The sequence below is a fragment of the Monodon monoceros genome, unplaced genomic scaffold (genome assembly GCF_005190385.1).
Source record: "Monodon monoceros isolate NGI ecotype Baffin Bay Population unplaced genomic scaffold, NGI_Narwhal_1 Super_Scaffold_20, whole genome shotgun sequence".
In the NCBI taxonomy this organism is placed as follows: domain Eukaryota; kingdom Metazoa; phylum Chordata; class Mammalia; order Artiodactyla; family Monodontidae; genus Monodon; species Monodon monoceros.
Genome location: NW_021703777.1, coordinates 40,194,424 through 40,212,006, shown reverse-complemented (window position 1 = coordinate 40,212,006; position 17,583 = coordinate 40,194,424). Strand labels below are relative to the sequence as shown.

Here is a 17,583-nt window from a genome sequence, read left to right as displayed (position 1 = left end):
TAATTCTGACTTTAGTCAAAGGAAAGTATAATAGCTATGGTCAAAGATTTATGCACTAAGTTGTTTATTCACAGCTTTGTTATAATAATTTTTAAAGAGGTGGAAATCCTTCATTGTTCAACAGAAATAATTATGATACATCTTCACAATGAGATACTAAGCAGGCATTAAAACTGGAAAGACTTCACAGTATTCTCTTAAGTGAAAACTGCAGATTATAAAATAAGAGGCAGAGTTCTGCTTCTATTTAGGATGTAGAAAGTCCTAAGAGAATGTTGTTTCCATCCGAATGAGGAGAAAAAGCTGAGTATTTACAAAATAATTTTTCTTGAGCCCATCAGAGAGTGAGGTCACAAGGCAACCAGGTAAACGGAATTCCAAGGAGTGATAAGTCCATCCATGAGCTGCCTCACTTTTGGCAGAACACAAGCCAGAGAGGTGATCACCATATAAGTAGCTAAACATTTAACACATCCTTAAAGGCCAAGTGTGGGTTAGTGTGTCAATGTGGAATAGCTTAGAGCCTTAGACACAGAGAGTTTGCACCCACTCTCAAGCTCTTTTCTACAGACGTCCACTGGGTGTTCACAAAAAAGGTTAGAGGTAAAGTAACAGACTGGAGAGAGGCCCCATCCACTGCACAGACATGCAGGAGGTGACAGAGACATGCAGCTGCTGCTGGGAGACAAGCCAGCCTCGCCTTCTTCCCCAGAGCCTCCCTTTGAAAAGCAAAAATCTTAAACAGCTGGGGAAGGGCAGAAAACCCTCTGGCCCCCAGGACCAGACAAAAGTCCATTGCTTCTGGGAGAAGAATAGAAGCAAAACCTGCTTGTCTCTGAGGGAGGAGTAGGAAACTCTCTGACCCCAGACAGAAGCAAAGACTCATTGCTGATGAGGGAAAGGTGGAAGCAAAAAACTTCTGCCCACTGGCTTATGCCCAGGATCCTGCACTGCTCCAAAGCAAGTCTCCTACTGCGGGGAGAGGCAGGAATGCTCAGAAAGCCTTAACCCCAAGGTTCAGGCACTCAGGGCTTGCCTAAGACTGATACAAGGCCAGAACAACAAAGAAACCCCATACCCCTACCACAAGCCATGCCCAGAGAAACAAACAACAGAAGTGCTCTCCCCCCTCCCCCACACCTTGGGGACAGAGTGCAGACAGAGATCTACTATGTGTGCAGGTGTGCAGAGACAGCTGAAAGCTGAGGGTAAAGCATAAATGCTTAGAAAATTCCTCTGGCACCGCAGGCACTCCACACATGCAGTAACAGGTGCCATCCACTGAAGTCTGTGGTGCACTGAAGGTAATCATAGCAACAACAAAACCCAAACCCAGCTCACCATCTTATTCACGGACTCTACCTCCAACCTCTGCCACCCCACCACAAACACTGATAGCCTGAAGAAGAGAGTGAGAAAAAAAGGTCAAAAATAATTTGAAGAGATAACAACCAAGAATTTTCAAAAATTAATGAAAGATAACTCACAGTTTCAAGAAACCCAAAGAATCTCAAGAAGGATAGCACTGTCCCTGCTCCACTCCAAATGAAAAGAACCAAACCTCGAGGAGATTGGTTCAAGACGGTGGAGTAGAAGGACATGCTCTAACTCCCTCTTGAGAGAGCACCAGAATCACAACTAACTGCTGAACAATCATTGACAGGAAGACACTGGAACTCACCAAAGAAGATACCCCACATCCAAAGACAAAGGAGACGCCACAATGAGACAGTAGGAGGGGCACAATCACAATAAAATCAAATCCCATAACTGCTAGGGGGGATGACTCACAAACTGGAGAACAATTATACCAAAGAAGTCCACCCACTGCAGTGAAGGTTCTGAGCCCCACATCAGGCTTCCCAACCTGGGGGTCCGGCAATGGGAGGAGGAAATCGTAGAGAATCAGACGTTGAAAGCTAGTGGGACTGAATTGCAGGACTTCAACAGGACTGGGGGAAACAGAGACTCTACTCATGGAGGGCAAACAGAAAGTAGTGTGCACATCAGGACCCGGGGGGAGGAGCAGTGACCCCAGCGGAGACTGAACCAGACCTACCTGCTAGTGTTGGAGGGTTTCCTGCAGAGGCAGGGGGTGGCTGTGGCTCACCGTGAGGACAAGGACACTGGCAGCAGAAGTTCTGGGAAGTACTTGGCGTGAGTCCTCCCAGAGTCCACCATTAGCCCCACCAAAGAGCCGGGTAGGCTCCAGTGTTCAGTCGCCTCAGGCCAAACAACCAACAGGGAGGGAACCCAGCCCCACCCATCAGCAGACAAGAGGATTAAAGTTTTACTGAGATCTGCCCACCAGAGGAACAGCCAGCTCTACCCACCACCAGTCCCTCCCTTCAGGAAACTTGCACAAACCTCTTAGATAGCCTCATCCACCAGAGGACAGACAGCAGAAGCAAGAAGAACTACAATCCTGCAGCCTGTGGAACAAAAACCACAGTAAGACAGACAAGATGAAAAGGCAGAGGACTATGTACCAGACGAAGGAACAAGATAAAACCCCAGAAAAACAACTAAATGAAGTGGAGATAGACAACCTTTCAGAAAAAGAATTCAGAATAATGATAGTGAAGATGATCTAGGACCTCAGAAAAAGAATGGAGGCAAAGATCAAGAAGATGCAAGAAATGTTTAACAAAGACCTAGAAGAATTAAAGAATAAACACCTAGAAGAATTAAGAACAAACAGAGATGAACAATACAATAACTGAAATGAAAAATACACTAGAAGGAATCAATAGTAGAATAACTGAGGCAGAAGAACAGATAAGTGACCTGGAGGACAGGATGGTGGAATTCACTGCTGCAGAACAGAATAAAGAAAAAAGAATGAAAAGAAATGAAGACAGTGGAAGAGACCTCTGGGACAATTTTAAATGCAGCAACATTCACATTATAGGGGTCCCAGAAGAAGAGAGAGAGAAAGGACCCGAGAAAATATTTGAAGAGATTATAGTCAAAAACTTCCCTAACATGGGAAAGGAAATAGCTACCCAAGTCCAGGAAGTGCAGAGAGTCCCAGGCAGGATAAACCAAAGGAGAAACACGCTGAGAAACATAGTAATCAAATAGGCAAAAATTAAAGACAAAGAAAAATTATTGAAAGCAGCAAGGGAAAAACGACAAATAACATACAGGGGAACTCCCATAAGGTTAACAGCTGATTTCTCAGCAGAAACTCTACAAGCCAGAAGGGAGAGGCATGACATATTTAAAGTAATGAAAGGGAAGAACCTACAACCAAGATTACTCTACCCAGCAAGGATCTCATTCAGATTTGATGGAGAAATCAAAAGCTTTACAGACAAGCAAAAGCTAAGAGAATTCAGCACCACCAAACCAGCGCTACAACAAATGCTAAAGGAACTTCTCTAAGTGGGAAACACAAGAGAAGGAAAAGACCTACAAAAACAAACGCAAAACAATTGAGAAAATGGTAATAGGAACATACATATCGATAATTACCTTAAACGTGAATGGATTAAATGTTCCAACCAAAAGACACAGGCTTGATAAATGGATACAAAAACAAGACCCATATATATGCTGTCTACAAGAGACCCACTACAGATCTAGGGACACATACAGACTGAAAGTGAGGGGATGGAAAAAGATATTCCATGCAAATGGAAATCAAAAGAAAGCTGGAATAGCAATACTTAGATAAAATTTTATCAGATAAAATAGACTTTAAAATAAAGAATGTTACAAGAGACAAAGAAGGACCCTACATAATGATCAAAGGATCCATCCAAGAAGAAGATATAGCAGTTATAAATATATATGCACCCATCATAGGAGTGCCTCAATACATAAGGCAACTGCTAACAGCTATAGAAGAGGAAATCAACAGTAACACAGTAACAGTGGGGGACTTTAACACCTCACTTACACCAATGGAAGGATCATCCAAACAGAAAATTTATAAGGAAACACAAGCTTTAAATGACACAATGCACCAGAAAGATTTAATTGATACTTATAGGACATTCCATTCAAAGACAGCAGATTACACTTTCTTCTCCAGTGTGCACGGAACATTCTCCAGGATAGATCACATCCTGGGTCACAAATCAAGCCTCAGTAAATTTAAGAAAGTTGAAATCATATCAAGCATCTTTTCTGACCACAACACTCTGAGATTAGAAATCAATTACAGGGAAAAAAACGTAAAAAACACAAACACATGGAGGCTAAACAATACGTTACTAAATAATCAAGAGATCACTGAAGAAATCAAAGAGGAAATCAAAAAATACCTAGAGACAAATGACAATGAAAACACAATGATCCAAAACCTATGGGATGCAGCAAAAGCAGTTCTAAGAGGGAAGTCTATAGCAATACAATCCTACTTCAAGAAACAACAAACATCTCAAATAAACAATCTAAACTTACACCTAAAGGAACAAGGGAAAGAAGAACAAACAAAACCCAAAGTTAGCAGAAGGAAAGAAATCATCAATATCAGAGCAGAAATAAATGAAATAGAAACAAAGAAAATAATAGCAAAGGTCAATAACACTAAAAGCTGGTTCTTTGAGAAGATAAACAAAATTGATAAACCATTAGCCAGACTCATCAGGAAAAAGAGGGAGAGGACTCAAATCAATAAAATTAGAAATGAAAAAGGAGAAGTTACAACAGACACCGCAGAAATACAAAGCATCCCAAGAGACTACTACAAGCAACTCTACACCAGTAAAATGGAAAACCTGGAAGAAATGGACACATTCTTAGAAAGGTATAACCTTCCAAGAGTGAACCAGGAAGAAATAGAAAATATGAACAGAAGAATCACAAGTAATGAAATTGAAACTGTGTTTAAAAATCTTCCAACAAACAAAAGGCCAGGACCAGATGGCTTCACAGGGGAATTCTATCAAACATTTAGAGACGAGCTAACACTCATCCTTCTCAAACTCTTCCAAAAAATTTCAGAGGAAGGAACACTCCCATACTCATTTTATGAGGCCACCATCAACCTGATACCAAAACCAGACAAAGGTACTCCAAAAAAAGAAAATTACAGACCAATATCACTGATGAATATAGATGCAAAATCCTCAGCAATACTGGCAAACAGAATCCAGCAACACATAAAAAGGATCATACACCATGATCAAGTGGGATTTATCCCAGGGATCCAAGGATTCTTGAATATATGCAAATCAATCAATGTGATACACCATATTAACAAATTGAAGAATACAGACCATATGATCATCTCAATAGATGCAGAAAAACGTTTTGACAAAATTCAACGCCCATTTATGGTAAAAACCCTACAGGAAGTGGGCATAGAGGGAACCTACGTCAACATAATAAAGGCCATATACGACAAACCCACAGCAAATATCATTCTCAATGGTGAAAAACTGAAAGCATTTACTCTAAGATCAGGAACAAGACAAGGATGTCGACTCTTGACACTATTATTCAACATAGTTTTGGAAGTCCTAGCCATGGCAATCAGAGAAGAAAAAGAAAGAAAAGAATACAAATTGGAAAAGAAGAAGTAAAACTGCCACTGTTTGCAGATGACATGATACTATACATACAGAATCCTAAAGATGCCACCAGAAAACTACTAGAGCTAATCAATGAATTTGGTAAAGTTGCAGGATACAAAATTAATGCACAGAAATCTCTTGCATTCCTAAACACTAATGATGAAAAATCTGAAAGAGAAATTAAGGAAACACTCCCATTTACCACTGCAACAAAAAGAACAAAATACCTAGGAATAAACCTACCTAGGGAGACAAAAGACCTGTATGCAGAAAACTATAAGACACTGATGAAAGAAATTAAACATGATATCAACAGATGGAGAGATATACCATGTTCTTGGATTTGAAGAATCAACATTGTGAAAATGACTATACTACCTAAAGCAATCTACAGATTCAATGCAATCCCTATCAAATTACCAATGGCATTTTTGCAGAACTAGGACAAAAATCTTAAAATTTGTATGGAGACACAAAACACCCCGAATAGCCAAAGCAGTCTTAAGGGGAAAATACAGAGCTGGAGGCATCAGACTCCCTAACTTCAGACTATACTACAAAGCTACAGTAATCAAGACAATATGGTACTGGCACAAAAACAGAAATATAGATCAATGGAACAGGATAGAAAGCCCAGAGATAAACCCACGCACCTGTGGTCAACTAATCTATGACAAAGGAGGCAAAGATATACAGTGGAGAAAAGACAGTCTCTTCAATAAGTGGTGCCTGGAAAACTGGACAGCTACACATAAAGGAATGAAATTAGAACACTCCCTAGCACCATACACAAAAATAAATTCAAAATGGATTAGAGACCTAAATGTAAAACCGGACACTATAAAATTCTTAGAGGAAAACATAGGAAGAACACTCTTTGACATAAATCACAGCAAGATCTTTTTTGATCCACCTCCTAGAGTAATGGAAATAAAAACAAAAATAAACAAATGGGACCTAATGAAACTTCAAAGCTTTTGCCCAGCAAAGGAAACCATAAACAAGACAAAAAGACAACCCTCAGAATGGGAGAAAATATTTGCAAATGAATCAACGGACAAAGGATCAATCTCCAAAATATATAAACAGCTCATGCAGCGCAATATTAAAAAAGTAAACAACCCAATCCAAAAATGGGCAGAAGACATAAATAGACATTTCTCCAAAGAAGACATACAGATGGACAAGAAGCACATGAAAAGCTGCTTGACATCACTAATTATTAGAGAAATGCAAATCAAAACTACAGTGAGGTATAACCTCGCACTAGTTAGAATGGGCATCATCAGAAAATCCACAAACAATAAATGCTGGAGAGGGTGTGCAGAAAAGGGAACCCTCTTGCACTGTTGGTGGGAATATAAATTGATACAGCCACTATGGAGACCGGTATGAGGGTTCCTTAAAAAGCTAAAAGTAGAATTACCATATGATCTAGCAATCCCACTACTGGGCATATACCTGGAGAAAACCATAACTCAAAAAGACACATGCACCCCAATGTTCATTGCAGCACTATTTACAATTGCCAGCACATGGAAGCAACCTAAATGCCCATCGACAGACGAACGGATAAAGAAGATGTGGTACATATATACAATGGAATATTAGTTATAAAAAAGAACGAAATTGGGTCTTTTGTAGAGACTTGGGTGGGTCTAGAGACTGTCATACAGAGTGAAGTAAGTCAGAAAGAGAAAAACAAATATCGTATATTAACACACTTATATGGAACCTAGAAAAATGGTACCGATGAACCAGTTTTCAGGGCAGAAATAGAGACACAGATGTAGAGAGCAAACGTATGGACACCAGTGAGGGAAAGTGGCGGGGGTAGGTGGTGGTCGTGTGATGAGTGGGGGATTGGGATTGACATATATATGCTAATATGTATAAAATGGGTAAGTAATAAGAACCTGCTGTATAAAAAAATAAATAAAATAAAATTCTAAAATTCAGAAAAAACACAACAACAACAAACAAACCTCAGAGTCAAAGTGCTGAAAACCAAAGATAAAGAAAAAAAATCTTGAACGTAGTGAGAAGAAACAATACATGCAGAGGAATAATGCTAAGAATCCCAGCAGACTCTATGAATCCCTCAGATTCTATGCAAGGCAAGATTGACATCTTATCATTCTGAAAGAAAAACCCTGCTAATCCAGAATTTTATGTCCAGTAAAAATACCTTTCAAAGATGAGGATAAAATAAAGACCTTTAGACAAACAAAAGTTGAGAATTTATTGCCAATAAACCTGTGCTACAAGAAATGGTAAAGGAAGTTCTTCAGGCAGGATGATATCAGATGGAAATTAGGATACGCACACACACACACACACACACACACACACACACAATAAAGAGGCTGGAAAGGAAATAATTAAGGTAAATATTAAATATGTTTTTTCTTATTTTAATAGTATATAGAGTATGAATATATTTTTGTAGAAAGAAAACATAGCATGATTCATTTTAAAAAGTTTAGAAGGTTATACATCAAAAATTTAACTAATTTTCAAGAGCTCAGAGATTAGAGAAATTTTATAAGGTAATTTGTTAAAGAAATAATAACTAGAAAATGAATTTTCTGTTATGAAAAACTTTTTCCACTTTTTTTGCTCTATTATATGGTAAAGAAGAGACAAAGAAAAGGCAAAAGGAGTCTTTTTCTCTGATGCATAAGCCAATTGTAATAGATCTAACTTTTTAGAGAATAGATAAGGATTAAATAGAAGTTTCTTATAAGTGTTGTTGTCTACTGGCTGAAGATTTGGGGCTGGAACATTATACATGACTTGAAGGACTGTTTATTCCGAGAAAATATTAAAACACTATTCTCTATGTGGTCTAGAAAGAGAGCCAGGAATTGATAATGTCTAAATATTAGTGAGACTGATATCTACTTGCACCAAAATGTCTTTCATTTTGTCAATCTAATCTTTCAAATGTCATTCGAATCTTGCTTTGACTTCTATGTAATTATTTAAAATTTACATGAAAACTAGCTAAGATTTCTTCTCAGTTTTGGTAGTAAAGTAATATTTTACTAGGGAAAGAATAATTTAGTGCAAACATATATTACTTTTTTTTTTGACTTGGTTAATCAAGGCCATGTGGAGCCAGAATCTTTAGAATTCAAGTCCAGAATCCAGGTACCATCATCTACATGACAGAGTTATTGAAAGGATCAGAGAGAACGTGTGTAAAGACATAATATAAGTACATAGTGGGCAGTTAATAAATGGCAGCTATTATTGGCTACTGAAGTGACTCGAAGATACATGAAGATGCCTTTATTGCCATCAACAATGAAGCCAAGATAACACTTTACAAACAGCAGTTCAAGAATTCATTGACACCTATTGATTAATATGTCTAACATGCTCGTGTTTGAAGTGTTCAGATTCCAGACATTTGAGAAACTGTCTCCTCATCTTGCCAGGGGAATTTCTCACATAGAAATGGATGGTCAATGTGGGGAAAGAAAAATGATACTAATGAAGTTGATGTATTTTCTGTCTGTCTGTCTGTCTGTCTGTCTCTCTCTCTCTCTCTCACACACACACACACACACACACACACACACAGAGGCAACTTCTCCCAAAGTCCTATTAGGAAAAGTACCTCTTACAGAGGCAAACAAATGACATTTTGACTTGGAAATTTTTAAAAAGTCAAGATGAGTTCTTGAATTATGTGCCATACTGGTTTCTCCCTTGCCCAAGTTTTTAGCCACTAAAATAGGGAAATTCTGGTGTTGGTGCTGCCACCTCAATATTGAATCATCTCTGTCCTATATCCCAGAGTATCATTCAGCTGTTTGGTTACAGCAGTCTCCTTGAAAAGGCCAAATTTTAGCTTGGAATATTTTACCTCTTCCGTTGACTTTTAACAAAAGGGATCTAATTGAACACAGCTCACATCTATTCCGTTGATTTTTATCAAGCCCTTGGACCTCAGAAATTTAGAGCTTTAACTCCTGTCAACTACAGCTGGATGCAGAGAAAATTATTCAAAGAAAAAAATTATTTCATTCTCAAAATTTTTAGAGCCCAGGATAAGATGTGACAGTTTTAAGGTGAGGACAGAAGATTCCAGGGCTCAAGCTGTCAACCAAGGGTAGGCTATCCCTCACAAATAAAAGAGAAGATTCAAGGAGAAGGAATGTTTACATATACAATGAATGTATGAAAAGAATAAACCAGAGCAAGATGATGGAGTGAGGGAGAATACAAGAGGAAAAAGAACACTCATCTCCCCATCAAGAAAATGCCTAAGCAATAGGCTGAATGGCTTTTGTTCTCTCAAGAAGCTGAGGGAGAGGAAGACATGGAGAACATCAAGGCTTGGAGAATGCTGTATGACAGATGAGGGAAAATGTCCTCGTGCAGAGAAGGGTACAGGGAGGAACAAAGCACTCTGGCAGGTAAAGAGACAAAGACAGCAGAGACAAGAGGCAAATCAACAAGAGGAAGTGAACCAAAAACAGCTTCATGGGACAGGGACTGAATAACAGGACAGATGGAACAGGGAGCAGGAAAGCCATCCAGGAGAGACAGAACCAGTCAGAAGACTGGGGCAGATGCCTGGCGAGGCTTCCTCTCTCACATTCCCAAACCCAAATTGGGGCTCTAGAGAGAAAAAGAAAGCACCATCCAGAATCTGGTTCTCTTGTTCATTGTTCTATCCCCAGCACCTAGAGCCTGGTATGTAGTGGATGCTCAAAACACAGTTGTTGAATTAAAAGTGATACATGCAGGGCTTCCCTGGTGGCGCAGAGGTTGAGAGTCCGCCTGCCAATGCAGGGGACACAGGTTCGTGCCCCGGTCCGGGAAGATCCCACATGCCGCAAAGCGGCTGGACCCATGAGCCATGGCCGCTGAGCCTGCACGTCCGGAGCCTGTGCTGCACAGCGGGAGAGGCCACAACAGTGAGAGGCCCGTGTATCGCAAAAAAAAAAAAAAAAAAGTGTTACATGCAGAAAAGGAAAGAAAGCTGGATGCCCTGAGAAACGCCATGCACCTCATGGCTTCCATTACTGAGGTGTGAGTGGGCAGAGAGGATGCCAAAGAGCTGGGCTCTACATACAGCATGGCTGAGTGATGCTCACCCTGAGGACAGTTTGGTTCAGCTGTTGAAGGACGATCAAGGACCCAAGCAAAACAGGAAGTGGTCAAACCAAGAGTAACTGATGAGCAAGGCAGTTGGCAGAGGGTGTTTGTGCTTGAAAGGCCCCACCTCCATGTCTGTCCCCAAATCTCCTCCACATGTTTAGATATTTGAACGTCTCATTATCCAGAACCTCTCCTTTGGGGGTTATTTCTATAGAGTTTTCCACAAGATACAATTAGCCAACCAATGTGTTCAGCCATTCAAAGTCACTAAATTCTAGACAAGAATTGTTGTATTAACCTAGCAACAGTTAGGGTAGGGCCCCAAGGCAAATGAACTCAGAGTAGGGAGAGACTCCCCAAGACCCAACATGGAACCTGGATCAAAGAGCAATGGATTTGGTCAACAGAGATGGAGTCAAGTTGGTTGTAAGTCCCCAGACGACTCATCCCGTCCCCCTAGGGGATCCCCCAAGTGGGAGATGAAGCTGCGAGGGTAGGGAAGTGAAGATGAGTCAGTTGTAGGTTTGTCTGGATGCTCTATCCTGGCTATGTGATCGTCCCCAACAGAGAAATACACTTAGGGTTTACACAGACAGGACTGACACAAAGTCATAAGGAGGAAGGTATCACTGAGAGATTTGGTGCTTGCCCTTGAAAACGGAGAAAAAATAAAGACAAATGATAACAGATCAGGTGACAAATTGAAGTGAAATCGGTCTCAAAAATTCTAGCCATTCAAGTGCCTTTCTTCCTGAAATGACAAGATTTACACATTTTCATCTCTTCCAAGGGCACCAAAACAAGTGCTTCACTCTTCTGTATCATTCCATCCATTTTCTCTTAGCTTATCCCATCACCATGGTGATGAGGCAAGGACTTTATTTTCCTGTGTCTGGACTACACCGGCATCCTTGTCAGTTACTTCAAAAATGCACGTGTCTGCATGTTGCTTCTAACGGAATTTCTCATCTAAGATGGGAATCAATGGGATAAGAAAAGCATTAGGAGAAACAGCCTCTGGACTCTATCCATATTCTGCCATCTCAGAAAAATTATTTGAGATTCCAGTTTCTGCTCACTAAATAGAGACAGAAAGGCTACTCACTTGCTTAATAACAAAATGTTATAAGACTGAGTAACTTGTGACGGCCAATCATTTTGCTTAAGGCAGAACAATTAAATACTATGGCAGAGACTAACTGCTTACTCCATATCAACTCACCCTTTTTTCCACAGAAACAAAACCAGGATTTTATTCAGGGGTACAATACATCATCCAAGAGACTGCATTTCCCAATTTCCCTTGAGTGCAAATACAGTTAGGTGGATCAGCTGTGAGTGTCTTCTGGTAAAGCTCCTGATAGGAAACTGACTCAATTGAGCAGTGTTAACCCCACCCAAACCCCACCTTCCTTTTGCGTGGAGCTCTAGGGGTAACCTTGGACATCAGAATGAAAGACTGAAAGTCACATGCTAAGGATGGTGGAGCAGAAAGATAAAAGAGGATAGCCTCATCCACCAGAGGGCAGACAGCAGAAGCAAGAAGAACTACAGTCCTGCAGCCTGTGGAACAAAAACCACATTCACAGAAAGACTGACAAGATGAAAAGGCAGAGGGCTATGTACCAGATAAAGGAACAAGATAAAACCCTAGAAAAACAACTAAATGAAGTGGAGATAAGCAACGTTCCAGAAAAAGAATTCAGAATAATGATAGTGAAGATGATCCAAGACCATGGAAAAAGAATGGAGGCAAAGATTGAGAAGATGCAAGAAATGTTTAACAAAGACCTAGAGGAAATACAGAAAAAACACATAGAAGAATTAAAGAACAAACAAACAGAGATGAACAATACAATAACTGAAATGAAAACTACACTAGAAGGAATCAATAGCAGAATAAATGAGGCAGAAGAATGGATAAGTGACCTGGAAGACAGAATGGTGGAATTGACTGCTGTGGAACAGAATAAAGAAAAAAGAAATGACGACAGCCTAAGAGGCCTCTGGGACAACATTAAATGCAACAACATTTGCATTATAGGGGTCCCAGAAGGAGAAGAGAGAGAGAAAGGACCTGAGAAAATATTTGAAGAGATTATAGTTGAAAACCTCCCTAACATGGGAAAGAAAATAGCCACCCAAGTCCAGGAAGTGCAGAGACTCCCAGGCAGGATAAACCAAAGGAGAAACACGCTGAGACACATAGTAATCAAATAGGCAAAAATTAAATACAAAGAAAAGTTATTGAAAGCAGCAAGGGAAAAATGACAAATAACATACAAGGGAACTCCCATGAGGTTAACAGCTGATTTCTCAGCAGAAACTCTACAAGCCAGAAGGGAGTGGTATGATATAATTAAAGTGATGAAAGGGAAGAACCTACAACCAAGATTACTCTACCCGCAAGGATCTCATTCAGATTTGATGGAGAAATCAAGAGCTTTACAGACAAGCAAAAGCCAAGAGAATTCAGCACCACCAAACCAGCGCTACAACAAATGCTAAAGGAACTTCTCTAAGTGGGAAACACAAGAGAAGAAAAGCACCTACAAAAACAAACCCAAAACAATTAAGAAAATGGTCATAGGAACATACATATCGATAATTACCTTAAACGTGAATGGATTAAGTGCTCCAACCAAAAGACACAGGCTTGCTGAATGGATACAAAAACAAGATCCATATATATGCTGTCTACAAGAGACCCACATCAGACCTAGGGACACATACAGACTGAAAGTGAGGAGATGGAAAAAGATATTCCATGCAAATGGAAATCAAAAGAAAGCTGGAATAGCAATACTCATATCAGATAAAATTGACTTTAAAATAATGTTACAAGAAACAAGGAAGGACCTTACATAATGATCAAGGGATCAATCCAAGAAGAAGATATAACAATTACAAATATATATGCACCCAACATATGAGCACCTAAATACATAAGGCAACTGCTAACAGCTATAAAAGGGGAAATCAACAGTAACACAATAATAGTGGGGGACTTTAACACCTCACTTACACCAATGGACAGATCATCCAAAATGAAAATAAATAAGGAAACAGAAGCTTTAAATGACACAAGAGACCAGATAGATTTAATTGATATTTATAGGACATTCCATCCAAAAACAGCAGATTGCACTTTCTTCTCAAGTGCGCACGGAACATTCTCCAGGATAGATCACACCTTGGGTCACAAGTCAAGTCTCAGTAAATTTAAGAAAATTGAAATCATATCAGGCATCTTTTCTGACCACAATGCTATGAGATGAGAAATGAATTACAGGGAAAAAAACATAAAAAACACAAACATATGGAGGCTAAACAATACGTTACTAAATAACCAAGAGATCACTGAAAAAATCAAAGAGGAAATCAAAAAATACCTAGAGACAAATGACAATGAAAACATGATGATCCAAAACCTATGGGATGCAGCAAAAGCAATTCTAAGAGGGAAGTTTATAGCTATACAAGCCTACCTCAAGAAGCAAGAAAGTAAACGAATCCGGTTCTCTACTGGCCCTGTGCTGCCATAACCTGGACCTCCATGATTCTTTTACATGTGAGAGAAACTAACTTCTATCTTGTTTAAGCCAAACACAATTCCCAACTGATAGACCCACTGTCAACCTTGTAAGTAGGCCCTTCTAGGCTCACCCCCAACGTTTGCAGGGCCTAGGCCAAGAGCAGAGGTGGGAGCCCCTAGCTTGTAGCCCAATCCCTTCTCTTCCCAACCCAGCTCTGTCTGCTTTGTGTGGACATCCAAGCCCATGCTTCTAAGCTCATCCCCAGGTCAACACTGCCCCTCGGCCACTCTTCGGGTCTATGGGGCACACACTTCCCTCTAGGAGGACAGAGCCTGGGAAAGGCTGCTGTAGCCTCTGAAAGTGAGCTCAGAGCCACTTGGGCAGGGAATTTTAGGATCCTAGGACCCTAAGGCACAGTCTAGAAGTGGGAGGAGGTTCCAGGTGGCATGCACCTTTGCCCTGTGATCTTTTCACCCTGCAGGGAGAAGCACGGCCCTTGAAGGCACAGGGGCCAGGGCAGGGACCCGAAATGCCACAGTCTAAATGTGATACCACTGGCTCCTCTCCCTCTCACCTCCTAATGCCTGCCTTTTCATCATTCACAACTTGACAGTAGAGGGAAACCTGAAGTAGTCCAGTTAACTACTTGTAACAGCCTTGGTAAAGTTATCTTTTAGAGGAAAAGCCTGGAACTATAGCTTGAACTGTGCTGTTTCCCTGTTACCCTTAATGCTGCTATCTTCTCTCTTTTATGAGACTGTATAATGGAAAGCTGATCAAGCTTGGCTCTCAGGCAAGCTTGTCTTTGGTGAGCTGTCATTAGGATGGCCACGCACTGTGGATCAAGCAACTGCAATACTGGTGTTGGTGTTCTGACTGAAGGAGGAGTCTCCAGATCCTGGGTCCTTCTCATTTACACATCTGCCTGTTTGAGGAAACTCTCCAAGTGTTTACCTGGGTCTCTTTGTACAAACATTGCTCCCTAGGAGGGAGTGGAATCAGCAACAAACCCTGGCCACCAAAACTGGAACAGGGACTTTTGCCCTAGGAGGACTACAGAGAAACGGATCGGAATTGTGACCAGGAGGGGGACTCTCTAAGAGGTGCCACTGAAATGGCCCAGGACTGGGTCCCAAATGAGCTGGGCACGTTTCTCTGTTTTTCAGGAAGCCCCCCACTCAGCCTAGGATAGCAGGGACTGAAACCTGATATGACAGTGCCACTGCTGATAGGATCGACCACTCCAGCTCCCACCCCTATGTGCAAGGACTTATTCCTTAAGGAATTTATCTCCTCCACATGGTCTGACTGTCAGGACTGGTAACCTGGCTTCATGAACATGAAAAACACCCAAATGGCCACAGTATCGTTGTGTATCTTGGAAGCTCTCTTCCTTTAGTTCAGTAATTCTAAGCCTCATTTTGGATTATGGATCTCCACGTTCTCTAGGCTGGATAATTACCAAAGGACATGAGTGTCCACCCACACTGCAGAGAACTGTTGTAGCTCCTTTCAGACAACGAGGCATAATCCAAAGGACATTGAGCAAATAATCTGAGATGTAGGTACTTGCTATAGACTGATGTTTGTGTCCCCTCCAGATTTGCATGTTGAAACCTAATTCTCAATGCAGTGAGGGCCTTTGAGAGGTGATTAGGTCATGAGGGTGGAGCCCTCATGAATAGGATTAGCGCCCTTATGAAAGAGAACCCAGAGAGTTCCCTTGCCCCTTCTGCCGTGTGAGGACAGAGCCAGAAGACGGCTATCTGAACTAGTTAGAGAGCTCTCACCAGACACTGAATCTGCTGGTGCCTTGATCTTGGGCTTCCCAGCCTCCAAAACTGTGAGAAATAAATGTTTGTTGTGTAAGCCACCTAGGCTATAGTATTTTTGTTATAGCAGCCCAAACAAACTGACAGAACTTCTATCCCCAACTTTCTATTTAAATTTCGTTTATTAGTTTTTTCATGGGAAAAATGGAAGGCATGGGTTAACTGATTTGTAAGGTCCCTCCTAGCTCCAAAGTTCAATGGTTCTATATAGTTCTATGAAATGAGAGACATGATAAATATCCTCCTCCCCATCTATTCTACCCTATTATAGCACTCTTCTCTCTAAAGCATAATTGTCTGTAAGTTAATTTGTGGGTTCCCTGCTAGACTGTAAATTCTGGGGGAACTGAGACCAATCTTTAAGGTTGTATCCTCAGCACCAATTTCTAGCAGGAGCTCAATGATATATAAGAGATGATAATATGAGTGAGTGGTTTCTGATAGCTACAATCTCCTTTGGTTACTGGACTGGAGATGAAAGATGTTCTCAGATAACTATTCAAGGAACATGCCGAAATAGCCTTTGTTCTTCTGCCTGCATTTAGTAATAGTCTTTGGATGTAGGTACCATGAGTATACACCTAATGAATCAGATTACCATATTTTTTAAAGGGAAAAGATGCAAAAAAAACTTCCATTTTTTTTGGTAAGAGAAACCCAGACTATTATTCTCAGCTTCGTTCTCAGGAATAAAACAGAAGATCCTCTGCCTCTTCATCTGAGATCTTCAAATTAATCTAAGGTCTGATTGTCCCAAAGCATTACTAATTGTATAGCCACATCATTTATATCACAAAATTGGAAATGACATATGTATCCCATCACAGAGTGATGGCTAAATAAACTATGACACTCAAATGGTGAGCCCATGCAGCCTTTGATAATGGTGCTTACAAGATAATCTGAAGTTAAAAGTCAAGACATAAAATTACATGAGCAGTATGACTGCCATCATGTAAAATATGTCAAATATACACATAAAATATAGAAGGAGATACTACAGAATCTGAACCGTGGCTGTGTTTGTGTGTTAGCACTGCGCATGAGTTTCTTTCTACTTTTCTGAATTTTGCAGATTTTCCTCTTTTACTCTCATGGTGAAAAATCAAAATCAACAAATCATTTAATTGTAAATTGAAAACATCTGCTATAAAATTTTGGCTATTGATACTGGTTGCGTCCACCTGAAAGAGCTGTATGGAGGAGCACAGAGAAGACCCTATGGTGAAGCCAACAGAAGCAGGGGGTGGAAAGACAGGGAATCCTCTGGAGTTGCCACTGCCTGTGGAATAAGAGACATCATGGATCTAAGCTCTTACTATATAAATGCCAGACATTTCTCATACATTTTTTTTCATTATGTCCTCATAAAAGCTATAAGAGATAGGTACTACTGTTATTCCCATCTTACAGCTGAAACTGAGCCTTAGAGCGAGTGTGAGCCTTCGCAACCTGTCCCACCATCCACTGAGGGGAAAATGAGCACATTTCTCAGCCATACTTCCTCTCGTGCAAGGATCTCTTGTGTCAAAGGCACAGCCTCCATTTCCATTATTGGGAGATTCTGTTTGGAAT

General features: G+C 40.5%; 1 protein-coding gene across 2 annotated transcripts in view; it reads right to left on the bottom strand.

Moving 5' to 3' along the window:
• The window catches only part of SCD5 (stearoyl-CoA desaturase 5), a 161,345-nt gene that overhangs the window by 34,823 nt on the left and 108,939 nt on the right, over window positions 1-17,583 (bottom strand). The window lies entirely within an intron of this gene.